Below are 15,736 nucleotides of genomic sequence, written 5' to 3' on the forward strand. Positions count from 1 at the left end.
CCATGGGTATTTTGTTTCCCTTTTTAAGATGGACCGAAATATCCACACTTTGGTCTTCCTTCTTCCTGCATTTCACATATTTTGTGAATATCTTGGGTGTTCTGAGCTTCTGGGCTAATATCCACTTATCAGTGAGTGCATATCATGTGTGCTCTTTTGTGATTGGGTTACCTCATTCAGGATGATATCCTTTAGATCCATCCATTTGTCTAATAATTTCATAAATTCATTGTTTTTAATAGCTGAGCAGTACTCCATTGTGTAAACATACCACATTTTCTATATCCATCCCTCCGTTAAGGGACATCTGTGTTCTTTCCAGATTCTGGCTCTTATAAATAAGGCTGCTATGAACATAGTGGAGCATGTGTCCTTATTATATGTTGGAGCATCTTCTGGGTATATGCCCAGGAGTAGTATTGCTGGATCTTCCTGTAGTACTATGTCCAATTTTCTGAGGAACTGCCAAACTTTTTTCCAGAGTGGTTGTACCAGCCTGCAATCCCACCAGCAATGGAGGAGTGTTCCTCTTTCTTCACATCTTTGCCAGCATCTACTGTCACCTGAGTCTTTAATCGTAGCCATTCTGACTGGTGTGAGGTGGAATCTCAGGGTTGGTTTGATTTGCATTTCCCTAAGGATGACTAAGGATGCTGAACATTTTTTTTTTTTTAGGTGATTCTCAGCCATTCAGTATTCCTCAGTTGATAATTCTTTGTTTAGCTCTGTACCCTATTTTATTAGGGTTTGGTTCTCTGGAGTCTAACTTCTTGAGTTCTTTGTATATATTGGATATTAGCCCTCAATCAGATCTCTTCCCAATCTGTTGGTTGCCTTTTTGTCATATTGACAGTGTCCTTTGCATTATAGCAGCTTTGCAATTATATGAGGTTCCATTTGTCAATTTTTGATCTTACAGCACAAGCCATTGGTGTTCTGTTCAGGAATTTCCCCCCATGTCCATATGTTCCAGGCTCTTCCCCACTTTCTCCTCTATAAATTTCAGTGTCTCTGGTTTTATGTGGAGACCCTTGATCCACTTGGACTTGAACTTTGTACAAGGAGATAAGAATGGATTGATTTGCATTGTTCTATATGCTAACTGCCAGTTGAGCCAGTACCATTTGTTTAAAATGCTGTCTTTTTTTCCACTCAATGACTTTAGCTCCTTTGTCAAAGACCAAGTGACCATATGTGTGTGGGTTCATTTCTGGGTCTTCAATTCTATTCCATTGATCTACCTGTCTGTTGCTGTATCAGTACCATGCAGTTTTTATCACAATTTCTCTGTATTACAGCTTGAGGTCAGGGATGGTGATTCCACCAGAAGTTCTTTTATTGTTGAGAATAGTTTTGACTATCCTAGGTTTTTGTTATTCCAGATGAATTTGCAAATTGCCCTTTCTAATTTTGTGAAGAATTGAGTTGGAATTTTGATGGGCATTGCATTGAATCTGTAGATTGCTTTTCGCAAGATGGCCATTTTGATTGGGCTAATCATTAATCCTGCCATTAATCCTGCCAATCCATGAGCATGGGAAATCTTTCCATCTTCTGAGATCTTTAATTTCTTTCTTCAGAGACTTGAAGTTCTTATCATACAGATCTTTCACTTGCTTAGTTAGAGTCACACTAAGTTATTTTACATTATTTATGACTATTGTGAAAGGTTTTGTTTCTCTACTTTTTTTCTCAGCCTGATCTGTTTGAGTTAATTTTATATCCAGCTACTTTGCTTAAGTTGTTTATCAGGTTTAGGTGTTCTCTGGTGGAATTTTTATGGTCACTTAAGTATAGAATTCACCTGTATTTCTTTAAGGGAGTTACTTATATCCTCCTTTAAATCCTCTACCAGCATCATGAGGTATGATTTTAAATCTGAATCTTGCTCTCCAGTGTGTTGGTGTATCCAGGACTTGCTGTGGTGGGAGTAGTGGGTTCTGATGATGCCAAGTAGTCTTGGTTTCTGTCGGTAAGATTCTTGCATTTGCCTTTCACCATCTGGTTATCTCTGGTGTTAGATGTTCTTGCTGTCTCTGGCTGGAGCTTGTTTCTCCTGTGAGACTGTAAGCCTGTGTCAGCACTCCCTGGAGGCAAGCTTTCCCCTGGCAAGACCAGTGCACAGGAGGCTGCTGAACAGCCCCACCTCCACAGTGCAGTTGTAGGCCAGTAGGATCCTGTCCCTGCAGCTTCTGCAGCCTGTGTGCTCCTCAGTGGACCTGCCTTCCTCCTATTCCTTTTTAACGTGGGAGGCTATCCTGATTATTGAGTTCTACCTATAAGATCAATAGATGCAGCAGTATAGTGGCAGAGAGAGAAGAATAACCAGTCTGAATTCTGCCTGGCCTGCATAATGAGGTCCTGTCTAAAACAAAATAAACAAGAATAAAAGAAAAAAAAGTAAAACATTGATATAGATTGTTTTGCAAAGCCCCTTATGTGACTTTCCTTGGTAACACAGCAGAATTATACCCTCTGTTTTCTATAACTTTATTTTTATTTATTTATTTTATATCTGTGTTTTATACTTTTTAAATGGTTTAGCTGTTTTTTTTTTTTTTCCTTAAATGTAGTATTCCCACAAAGATGTCTGTCTGGCTCTGCTACTGTTTTTTGTTCTTTAAAAAAAAGGATTTATTTATTATTTATTTTATGTATGTGAGTATATTGTCAGTGTCTTCAGACACACCAGAAGAGAGAATCAGATCTTTACAGATGGTTGTGAGACACTATGTGGTTGCTGGGAATTGAACTCAGGACCTCTGCAAGAGCCGTCAGTGCTTTTAACCACTGAGCCATCTTTCCAGAGCTTCTTACTCTTTATAATAGTTCATTGTTTTCTCTGATATTGTCAAACTTTAGTTTTGTGTGTGTGTGTGTGTGTGTGTGTGTGTGTGTGTGTGTGTGTGTAAGGGCCTGTCTTTGACCCTCCTTTCTTCCTCAGCAAGTTCCTTTCACACAGGGAAATGAGGAGGTGAGATTTTCCTTGTATTGTTTTGATCACAGTAGATTTTCTCTTGCTCCTTTTTTCTATGATTTTAAAAGTTGAGAGAAGCATAGTCTATCTCCATTGATGTTCAGGTAAGGATGGGACTGGGTCAAACTGGGAGCCATGTTACAGATAGTATACATCATACAGAAAATACAATAGCAATTTTTCTGGCATGATGTGATGTTTACCAAAATGGTCATGTTCTTCATAAATCCAACTTTAGGTCACTTATTACAAAACAATTTCTTTGTGACCCTCAGTGTTTGCTTTTAAGTAACATATTGCTTCTTTTGAGTTCATGCTGTTCTGGAAAGAAAGAAGCACAGAAACCTTTGGGGAAATTAGTGAATCCACCAAGTTTTGGCAGAGCACATAGTTCTGTTGCAATCTTTACTTTTACTACATTAAATCTCAGGAAACTACTTTTTGTATGCTGAGCTCTTCTGCTGTCTGCCAAGAGACATTTCCCAAGCAGAGCTGATGTGTATCTACTAATTTATAGCCCAGAGGTTAAGAAGCTCAGGGACTGTTATGTCTAAGGCTCATGTTTTTAAATCTGTGAGATATGTTATCAGTACCTATAAAATAGGAGCACATTTAACATAATCAAGTTATGATTCTTTCCCTCAATTCCTGTATGGATTTCTGGTTTCTTCTTCCTAGTTCACTGGATTTTTTTTCCCTCAAAACTATTCATCAGATTCTCTCATAGTTTATTCCTGTATTTGTTCTCCACATGTGTTGTCTTTTTCAGTGTTAGGTTACTTTGTTAGCTGTCTTCTGGTATCTAGTCATCCTGCTCTTTCCTTATATTTGAGAATCTGAGGGTCACTGAGCATGTGACCCTATAACTTGAGACACATTTCCTTCTTTTTTGGTGACTGGTTGTGTTTAAGTGATGTGAGCAGTGAGGACACAAGCATCTTGCAGTACAGGATCTTAGAAGGGATTCTTCTTCATGAAGAATTCTAAGCAACCCTAGGAATTAAACAAAGGAAAAAAACCCTCATGAACTCTAGGGGACAACAAAGGAAAGTTGAAGGTTTTTGTTTTTCTATTTATATGCTTTTTATTTTTACTCCAAACTTTTATGTATCACTTCCTTTTGTATTACTACTTGAAAAATTATCACTTCATTTTCTAGATGTAGGTGATTGTGGTAAACATGACAAGGCATGTAAAGCTGTGAACTAAGATGAGTCCAGCCCAGGTTCACAAGATCATAATCATTAAGTGTATAATTTGCATCTGAAAACAAATGAGGAAGTCACAAGTCTCCACATAGTATAATAATTTGCTCAGTTCAAGTCCCTTAACTGAAAGGACTTTTATGGTAAAAGGTGGACACTTTTCGGAGTACCACTTGGGTTACAGGAGCAGTATGTCACTATAAATTTATTGTCACAATTCCATGAAGGACAAAAAATTCTCTTAGGTAGATACAACCTATTATTATGGAGAGATTACTTTCTGTGGCCAACACACACATGCACAGAAAGCCAATGAATGTGGTAAAGGGGCACCATGAGCAAAGAAGCACATTCAATTTTGGCCACAAGTCTCATAGATCTGTGTGTATATAGTTGGAGAACATTCCTATTAAATAATTAATTAATTTCCTATGAAACAAAGGAAAGCACAAGGTGAGTTATTACAATTTTAATGTATACTTTCTTTCTGTCAGTTAAAACATACCTCTGGAAGTTTTGTAGGGGTTCAGAATGTCACTAGACAGAGAATTTTGAGATGAGAATCGGGTTGTTTTCTAGACATCTATTCCCAGGAAGAAGTTAAATTGGTTGATCATCTCATTGGTCATATGCCAACCACAGAAGGCTTGACATGAGCACAGCCTGAGAATGCTATTCCACTCACAGGGTGCTCTGGTCAGTAGAAGAAAAAGGACCTTTTAGTATTCAAGTAAGGTTCTGTGGTGCTACTTAACAAGGGAATGTAAACTTCACCTGAAGTCATAAATTGACAAACTTTTAAGAACTCTTTGGAAAGGTAGAGGTTGTACTCTATATCTAGAAAGGTCACTGTCTTTAATCTAGTGAAACAAAAGAGACCCTGGCTGCTTAGTAAACAGAAGGAAGCACAAAGTTGAGGTTTATAAAGAGGTCACAGTATTGGTGCAGAGAAATGAAACATGGAGGTCCTTTGTATTTGAAAATCTTACTTGCATATGTAATTAAAATGAAAGACTCTTAAGAAACTTGTGGATCTTCAAACACTTTCAGAAAATCTCGAAGCCAGTTACAGGTCAAGTACTACAACCTGACATGCCCTATTTTTGCTGTGCCATGAGCATATTCACCTTCTGAATATGGGTAGACTTCTTTGGTGTAGACCAGCTGTGAATCTTTTCCATCAGCAGATTTCCTGTGTAGTAGAGTGTGGGCGAGGAATGAGAGCGAGTGAAATGAGGAAGAAGATTTAGCTTCTTCACCTCTGTATTTTCCATTGGGATCAGAAAAACATTACTGTGTTCCTATTCTAGGAATAGAGAAGAGGAAAGAATCTTCCTACAGACTAGAGCCTTTTTTAGCCCTCTTGTCTCCCAGGTTCAGGCAGAATGAGTCAGTGCGTAGTTTTAGATGGATTGCTGATAAGTGTACTTGGTGCACCTCCCACTGTGATAATTGTGTTATTGGTATCAAAAAAATCTTGTTACAGAATTTTCCAGTGACAGCCTGTGTGAGAGAGGTGAGACAGACATATGATACACACATATGTTCAGATGTGTATGATTGGGAAATGACAACGAACGTGCCAGTGGTTATATTGGTGGATAGTGTGGTAAGATGTGTTTGACAGTTGGGCCAGGGACTGGGACAAGAAACACTATCTTTGCAGACAGTATAAATGTCCAGGTCCTGGGCTTCAGGAGCCTGGCTATCTGCACTCACCTTCTCCAGATTTTTAAAGTGTGCCTTTGGTGCTTGTGGTATTTGGAACTGCTTCTGTACCAGGGTCATACCAAGTCAATTATGCCAGTTGTCCCAACATATTCTCCAGATCAGGGATTTATGAAACTGGGCCACCAGGATTGTGTTGACAGCCTGATTTGCAGTCATTTGAGTTGTTTATATAGACAAAGATTGGCAAAAGCCATTTCTTTGTGCCTCAATCGCCCTGGGGGTGTCCCTGGCTGCCGGCATAAGTTTGGAAATAGTTTGTTAATGAAAATTTTGGAACTGGATGAGCTCATTTGGGAGGGAGTGTAGATAGGACAGGGCTCGCACCAGAACTCCTCGGGGGCTGTGGAATTGTCATGTTGCCACACTATGGAGCTTCCACTGCATGGATCAGGGGGTTTCCTAGATGGATGGCCTGCCAAGCAGCATGAGACCTGGTTAACTAAGGTAGGCATAAAGGTCATCTTCATGTGGCAGTCTACCAAGGTGGCTTTCAAGGGGAATGCTGTCCCTCTCATTTGGTCTAGGTAGACAAAGGAGGTGTAAACTGGTTTGGAGGTGTGAACATTTGTGTAAAGCACACTGAGGCTTTAATATTTGCAGAAAGGGGGAAATCTGATGTGAAAAATGCCAGAACAATGTGTGTGTGGGTTGGAGAGCTGGCAAGGTCAGTGCAGCAAGGGCCGATTACTCAGCTCTTCCATTCTTATACTTTGGTCAAGCACTTATATGGTTTCCTGAAGTCTAGGCTTATTATCTGCACAGACCAGAACAATTGGATAACTAACATTTTGCTTTGGGCTTCATAGATATAGAATTGGCATTTTTGTCTCAGTATTTTTAACATTAGCCAATCTCCCACTCTTCCTTCAATTGTCTGGAAGCTTTAGTTTTGGATCAGAATTATCAGCATGTGCTTGGATGCTTTCCTTGACTGCTTACATGCATTAAATGCCTTCCGTGACTCCAAACATGAGGCCTCGGACCAGAAGTGTTCTTAATTAAGATTTAGCAATGCTCATTAGGACTATGGTTTGATAAGAAGTAAACATTGAAAAAGAATTGGAGAATGTCATTTTTTTTCCTGAATTCATATATTTATAAAAGGCCAAATAATCAAAACAATCTTCCAGTCCCATGACAGAATAACTTCTTGAGTTAAGTAGGTCACAATCATCTTCTTGGTTGTCTGTGGCTTTACACAAGACAGAGCAAAGTAGAAGAGCTGGGGCTTTCATTCCAGGAGAGGAGGTGCTCTGATGTAACACACTGGGGTTTCCATGACAAATACAGTGCTGCTGATCATGAATTTACCGTTGGCTTTATGGGCTTGCCCCACTCCCGGGTTTCTAAGATAAGACTGCAGCACTGAGCTTGGGAGACTTGCTGTATGTGAATGAATCTACCCCGAGTGGTTGGGGAAACATTAATCACTGCAGGGGCTTCTTCACTGTACTTTGTCTGAGATCTAGAAACGATTTGATGGGGGCACTTTGAATGTAAAACAGTCAGAAGAGGTAACTAACAGAGGCCACTTTTCTGAAATGCTGGAATATACCCCTATTTTTAGGCATGGTCACAGGCAAAATGGAAAATTTGCTGTTCATCCATGCCCTGAAACCTAAAGGACTGTATTTCCAAACAAGGATGCCTGAATGCCATAGCAATGGAAGAGAAGCAGACATGAAGGAAAAGGAGTCTAGGGGCAGGAGGACAAGAGTGGATGGGGCCAGAGGGGTAGTACAATTCTAAGTGTATTTAGACTGTAGTTTTCCTGCTCTATTTATATGCAAGTTACACCCTATGCTTTCTGGGGATAGAGGTTAATATGGTCATTGATCTGTGAACTGTGAACCCCGATAGACGGGTGTTGAAGGAAGTGGGTGACAGATGGTCAGCTGTCCATCATAGAGGCAGAGTGCCAAATGACATTATATAATTAAGAGTATATTCCTAGTGATTTGTGCTGGTGTCTGTTCTTTGGTGTGTGTGTGTGTGTGTGTGTGTGTGTGTGTATGTGTGTGTACCTGTGTGCATGCAGAGCTTTCAGAAACTCCAGATAGATGACACCTCATATCTGAGGCTCTAAAACAAGTGTGTGTGTGTGTGTGTGTGTGAGATATGGGAGAGGTCTTCTGGATTGATAGTTTTGCCTAGGCTGACCCTGACTACTGGAGGTCAGGGCTCCTTGAACAAGAAATTAAGATTCCCAAAACAAAGAACCATTCACTTTTAAAGAAATCTTTTGTCCAATGGGATCCTCACTCACTTTTGGATTTTCCACTTTTTACAGCTCTCTAGCTGAATTCTTCTGAGTTGAGATAAAAGGGAAGAGGAGGTAGGAACCATACAGATTAAGTAAGTGTAGGGAGCAGTAGTTTTGCAGCTTATTAAAAAGCAGCCTTCTGGGAATGTTGTTCTGCTGAAATAAACACAGCCCTGTGTGTTTTATGGAAAATATGATCCTTCCTTGAGCAGATGTCCTCTCCAGCTGTTTGCAAGAATATTGGCTTCTCCTCCCTTTGCCCTTTTAACTGGGGGAAGGCCCTTGGGTTGCCTTTGATGTCTGATTAGGTTTTTTCATCCTGATGTATGTTCTGTAGGAGAAATTAATGATTTGTGAATGAACAGGAATCACACACTTTTTCAGTCAGTGAATCATATCAAAGCTGGGTCTGAGAAGCCTAAAACCACATCCGCACCATATTTCTTTATTCTTCTGTGTACGCCCTTTATGACCACCATTTTTCCTGCAAAAGTGATGTGTTGCTGGGGAAGTTTGTGGGCTTCATCATAAAAAGCCTGGCTCAAACTTTGCACAAACTCAGTCTCAGTTTCCTTATTTGTGTGCCAGGAATCACAGTGAGGATTAATTAACAGGATAGGAGAGAGATTGAGGGCTTGGGGAAGAGTCATGGTGAAGAGTTAACAGCAGGGACTCTGGGAACTAAACACCAAGATTACAGTCTTGACTCCACCAACCACTTTCAAGCTGAGCATCACAAAGAAGTCACTTGATCACCCCTGATTCCTTTTCTCCTGTGTAGATTGGTGACAGTAGTATGTATCTCACAGGCCTGTGGTATTGAATGGATGGGGTCATATCTGAAACCTGGCTCTTAAAATGGATTTGTTGTTTTTAATATGGCTTTTGCAAAGGAGATATTCAGCAATATATTATTTATTAGATAATTGCTATTAAGCACTTAGGGTTGGGATCTTGCTTATTTGGGTAGTGATGACTAATCTACAAAAGCCTCTTTTGCTCAGAATTTTCCCCAGAGTCAGTTATAGATTTTTCTGTCCTTTACTCTAGGTCATTATATCTTACATAGGAATGATGTCATCTTTCCTAAAACTGATTGTCAGAGGCCTCTGTCTTCTTTCCCAGGCTCACATAACAACTGTTCTCTTTCTGTCCAGCTTATTTGCTTGTATGCAATAAACTCTATCAGCTTAAGGACTCAGGTGCTAAAAAATAGTTTTCTCTATTCTCTTTTCTCTTTGCTCCCTGCTCCCAACCCCCTGCCTCACTTCTTTCACTTAACCACCTCTGTGTGTCTCTCATTTTTTTTTTTTTGTTTTATACGGTGGTTTAAAAGGCACTCCTTCAGTATGTCCAGAGATGTATTTTATGAGTAAAAAAATAGACATACCTTCCTACAATATATCTCAATATAAGCCAGCAAATAAAATCACACACTCAATGATTCTGAATGATTTTTGTGTCTCTGGCGCCAACCACACCTTCAGAAACAGCAGAGAATCTCGAGATTCTTGTGCTTTCAGAAAGAAGATCAGGACATAGGGACCTAACAGGGAAGGTAGTCCTGGCTAAAATGCACCTTGTGAGTTGCAAGTGAATTGTCCTCTCATTTCCTTGGTTTGCTTTAGAAAACAATGGGTTGGGAAATTGAGAAAGTGAAATGTTCACACCTTGAGAAAATGTATCTGTGAGGATTGAAAGTTATTCACTAGGGTTTAAGGTGAGACAAAATGGCTGCTTCACTCATCTCTTGCAATTTAAAGCATTATGTATCTGGTACATGTATGCTTAACACATTGTATAGTTCCACTTAAAGTGCTCTTCCATAGTTAACAAGGTTTAGTTGCTCTTGTTTTATTCAATAAATATCTACTGATAGTCGACAATTTACCAGAGACTATGCAATATACTAGGGACCACATCTTGGTCCTTTGCAGTTGCTGTGTGTGTGTTAAGGAGACATAGGCACATAAGGAAACAGACAACTACTGAGAAAGCGCCGAGTAGTTCGTTTTGCATGATCTACCCACTTTACAGGGGTGACAAAGAGGTGCTGTGGGTCAGAAGAGAATTTGAGTGGGTTTCTTGGTCTTTCTCTTTTCCTCTGAGTTAGGAGTGACGCTGAACCAGAAGAAAAGAAGCTGAGCTGTCTGGCTGTAGGTCTGGCTTGGAATGAGCTGGGGATGGACTTTTTTTTTTCCCAAATATCTCCAAAAGAACTCTGGAGTGTATCACAGATGGAGCAGATGGGAAGCAATGAGCGACCTGGTCGCCAGAGGGTACTTAAAGCTCTCCCAATCTGAGAGCATCATAAATGTCCCTGCCTCAAGCTTAGTAATTCTGTACCAAGGTCATTCTGAAGGGTCTGGGAAGGATACCTCTTCAGGTACCTCTGAGGGAAAGGATCCTTCCTGAAGGCAGAACTAGATTCTGAGTGATGCTTAGTTTCAGGGAGTTAAAATTTTCATGTACAGTTATTTTTGTGTATTTGCATCTATTACATATTGCTGATCTATAAAATTAGCATAATAATCACGTTTCAAACTCCTTATTTCAAGCTGAAGGGCAATTTTGAAAATATGTCATTTATTTAGATAAGCATTGTTTCAGTGATATTAGATATTCCTTATTTAAACATTTAATTATCAATACAGGAAACATTAAAACAGGAAAATTGTGAAACTAATGTACATTGTTTTCTCTTGTTCTATACCAACACCACAGGCAATAGCAAAAAACCCCAAAGCTTTACATAAGATCAACTCATAGACTAAAAAGAAGCAACGTTCATCCTGTACTCATCCCCGACAACATATTATAACAACCTTAAAGACAGCTTTAACTAATAAGAAAAAGAAAAAATATCTTATGTTAGGGATTTGAATTGGCACTGGCATGTTGGGAATCTAGAAAATTTAGTCTTCAGCTTTCCAGAAACCACGTAAGATTCATAAATAAGAAAATGGCTTCTGGGAACTAGGTGGCAGAAACATTTCACTGTTATGGATTGTACACTAGGGTAAGGATTCCCATTCGTCCATTCGTGTAATGTCAGCATTTGAGTTCCTTTTGGCTCCAGGCTAGCCTCATTTCTTCTTACCTTGCAATCATAACCCTTTGCAACTCAAAGATTTGAAGCACAGAGAGCTCCTGAAAGCAGTCAATGTAAGTTGTGTGTGTCACTGGTGATTTTTGTTGACCTGTGGCTGCCTTTCTTTATCACAAGAGACCAGAGGCTTGAGCACTCACTATGCCTGTCTCATCCCTTTGGCAGCCAGTCAATTAGGCCCTACCACAAGAAGACACAATAGGAAACCTGAAGGTAGTGAGGACAGTCATTTTCTTTCTGCTGAGAAAGCCCATCTGTCACCACCATCAGCCACAATAGGAGAATATGTCCTCCTTGGGCTCTGCTCTTCAACCAGAGGCTTTGGGTAGGGAGCTTAGTGGTAGATTAGTTGTCTAGCAGGCCCAAGGCTCTGGGTTCCATCCCCAGTACTGAAAATACACAAAATATTCTTTAAAAAAATCAAACTAGGTGATTATAAATAAAGGAGTGATAATTTTAGAAATTTAAAATACAATATGGCTTCACACCGAATACTACAAGGGTCAAACTAACTAAGCAGACATCTTTTATATGATGGCCACCATTGGGCTGGGCTGGGTTATTGTTACATCTACATTACTTTTTTTTTTTTTTTTACTGCTTATATAAATTGAAGAATAACTCATACCTGGTATGTATTTAATGATAAATGAGATACTTATTTAGAGCTTTTATTAATTCCTAACATATTGAAACTTCCTGCTATTTCGACTGAGTTTAGTGGACAGTGGAAGCATGGTCATGTGTTCACTGCTTCATCATCATTCATAGATGACCATTTGTTTGTTTGTTTGTCTATTTATTTATTTATTATTTATTTTTAGTGCAAGGTAGCTTGAGTGGCAGTGAAAAAACTCTGGGAATAAACTCTAAAACCAATGCAGTGCCTGTGGTAGGCAACCCTGCTCCAATTCTATGCCTGGCTCTACTTTTAAGAGGATCTTGAAAGTTGGTTTGGGGAGGGGTGGACATAGAGTTTTCATTTGGCTTCATTTCACTGAAACAACTTAATTCTATTGTGACCTTTTCATGCTAACATACTGTTCCCCTGCGTGGCCTCTGAAAACACACCATCCATCTGCAGTGCATTAAAAGGAAAGACCAAGATTTTCATGTTCATGGTGGCTTAATTTCTAACAGAAAGGGATGAATTTAACCAAAGAATTCTTTTAAGGAAAGCCCTTTCTCCTCTATTGTTAGCTATTGTAAAAATGGAAGGTTCCCCCTGTTGGTGTCATGGAACTCTGACCCCTAGCAAAAGAAAACAGAATAGAAAATCTAACTAGCCTTGTATCTATTAAAGAAATTGAATTTGTAACGGAAAACCTTCCTATAAAGAAAAGGAAGTAGGACATAACTTGATGAGTTTGCATTTTGTTTTCACAAACTGGCTTGTGTGCTCTCGCAGTTCAACTGAATTCTGGAGCAAAATAAAGGTCTGTAGAATGGCCACTGAATGGAGGGCACTTGACAGACAGGAGGCACCAACTGTGGCACCTTTACAGAAGTGCTTAATCCAGATTTAGCTTTCAGATGTTATTATGGTTAAACAAAGGATTCTTTTTTGATATATATTTTAGTAAATTGAGCTGTCACTTCATAGTATGAAATACTGTTTAAGTATTCTACAAAATATATATATAATGCAAAGAAAAAATTACAGCTAGTGGAATGTTGGGTTCTTGAACTCTACGTCTTGCTGCACATAAAGTTTGGTGAAGGCTGGCCTTGTCTGGTCTGGCTGCCTATGACAGTTTATCTGCATTGTCAGCTTGACTGGACTTAGAGCAAACCAGGAGATGGACTTCTAGGTGTGCCTGTGAAGGCATTTCTAGAGAGGGTTATCTGAGGAGGGAAGATCTACCCAAAAGTGGAGGACATGGTCCCTTTGGAGAGAGTGAGATATATACCAGGATTTATGTCGATTTGTTTCAAGATGGTGGACATAACATAACCAGCTGCCTCATAGGCCTTCACTGAAGAATGACTCCCCTTCATTCCTTACATTTCTCACCATGATGGACTGCAGCTTTATAATGTGCATCAAGATGAGCCCTGACCCCCCCCCCCCGAACTTGCTTCTTCCTCCCTTCCTGCTTCCCTCCCTCTCTGCCTCTCTCCCTCACCCTTCCTTCCTCCTTCCTTCCTTCCTTCCTTCCTTCCTTCCTTCCTTCCTTCCTTCCTTCCTTCCTTCCTTCCTTCCTTCCTTCCTTCCTTTCTTTCTTTCTTTCTTTCTTTCTTTCTTTCTTTCTTCCTTTCTTTCTTTCTATCTTTCTTTCTTCTTGTCATAGCAACAAGAAAGATAACTGCCCCTGAGAGCTTGCTCACTGGGTAAAAACTGCATCGGGAACACCTTGATGCATGGAGCTCATATAAGGATGGAAACAGTTCTAAAGGATTGCAGCATCTTTTTCTTCTGACCTCAACACATGTGTTGTGGTATGCCCATGCCTCCTCCCCTCCCCCACCATCACACTACCTACACACACACACTACTAATAATAAAGAAAGTAAGAGAAAGGAAAACCTTATACAGATGGAAAAGCCATCTGCCCTTCCCTGTTTGTTGCTGTGTCTGAATCCATTATTGGCAGTGAACCTAGCGTCTGGTGTACCCTCAGTAGTTGCTCTTGCATAGTGCTATCGAGAAACACACTCAGAATCTTCCCACAACAGAAAAACTCTTTGAGACAGTCTAGCTTTGGATCTAGGATCCCTCTGCCTCAGTATCCTAGGGTTGGAGTCACAGGATACTGAGCAGAAGAGCCCTATTCTTATTTTTCATTTTTTATTTTTTTGTATTTTCATAATTTACATTTCAAATGCTATCCCCTTTCCTAGTTTCCTCTCTGAAAGTCCCCTATACTTTCCCCCTGCTCTGCTCCCCAACCTACCCATTCCCGCTTCCTGGCCCAGGCATTCCCCTGTACTGGGGCATATAATCTTCACAAAACCAAGGGCCTTTCCTCCCATCGATGGCCAACTAGGTAGGCCATCCTCTGCTACATATACTAGAAACACAAGCTCTGGGGGGTACTGGTTAGTTCATATTATTGTTCCTTCTATAGGGTTGCAGACCCCTTTAGCTCCTTGGGTAATTTCTCTAGCTACTTCATTGTGGGCCCTGTGTTCCATCCAATAGATGACTGTGAGCATCCACTTCTGTATTTGCCAGGCACTGGGATAGCATCACAAGAGATAGCTATATCAGAGTCCTGTCAGCGAAATCTTGCTGGCATATGCAATAGTGTCTGGGTTTGGTGGTTGTTTATGGAATGGATCCCCGGGTGGGGCAGTCTCTGGATGGTCCCTCCTTCTGTCTCAGCTTCGAACTTTGTCTCTGTAACTCCCTCCATGGGTATTTTGTTCCCCATTCTAAGGAGGAATGAAGTATCCACACTTTGGTCTTCCTACTTCTAGAGTTTCAAGTGTTTTGCAAATTGTATCTTGGGTATTCTAAGTTTCTGGGCTAATATCCACTTATCAGTGAGTGCATGTCATGTGTGCTCTTTTGTGATTGGGTTACCTCACTCAGGGTGATATCCTCCAGATCCATCCATTTGCCTACGAATTTCATAAATGTATTGTTTTTAATAGCTGAGTAGTACTCCATTGTGTAAATGTACCACATTTTCAGTATCTATCCCTCTGTTGAGGGACATCTGGGTTCTTTCCAGCTTCTGGCTAGTATAAATAAGGGTGCTATGAACATAGTGGAACATGTATTCTAACCCTGCCCATTGCACCATCCTTCACTCTATCTGATGTCATCATTATTTGGAGTTCAGTTCTTACTTTTTCTCTTAATGTCTAACTTTCTGATACATATCTTTTATCTAATTGTTACAAGAGAGCTTAAAACCAGGACCCCCAAAGCTGAAATTATTGTACTTCTCACAAATTTTTCTTCCTGATTTATATTCCCTAATCCCACATTTGGAACTCTGGATGTTGCCTTGGCTGTCTCCTTCTTAGTCCAACTTCTAGCTGGTTGTTAGAGGAGAATGACTCTTCAAATCTTTGGGAAGTCTATGGAGCTTCAAATAGTACCACAATGTATTTTTGTTCCGCAAAGCAGTGAAATTCAGTGTTATGTTAGCCGTTTGCAGTTAAGACAAAATGCTGCATCCAGAGAAGAGGTCTGTGCAATTGGCCCGCCTTTTAACTAGTGAGAAGAGCCTCTTCCAACATCGCATGTCTGCCGTAGGTTACCAGCGTAGTAAAGTGCTGTGTTATAGGCCCCCCGGCAGACTTAATGTTCTGGCTTGGCCAAGTACTATGGCCCTGAAGATCCATGAAGTTTGTTAATTTTGCTAGGATAACAAAGTAAAGCCTGTTATGAAATGACTCCAGCCAACACAAAATTGTTCAACGGGGAAGGGATTAAACTTGAGCAAGGTGGAAAAGGTAGTTAACTTTTTTTGTGTGACTCCCTAATGGATAGTGAATGT

This window comes from Mus caroli, unplaced genomic scaffold, assembly GCF_978045245.1.
Source record: "Mus caroli unplaced genomic scaffold, Mus_caroli_1 scaffold_15, whole genome shotgun sequence".
Classification (NCBI taxonomy): domain Eukaryota; kingdom Metazoa; phylum Chordata; class Mammalia; order Rodentia; family Muridae; genus Mus; species Mus caroli.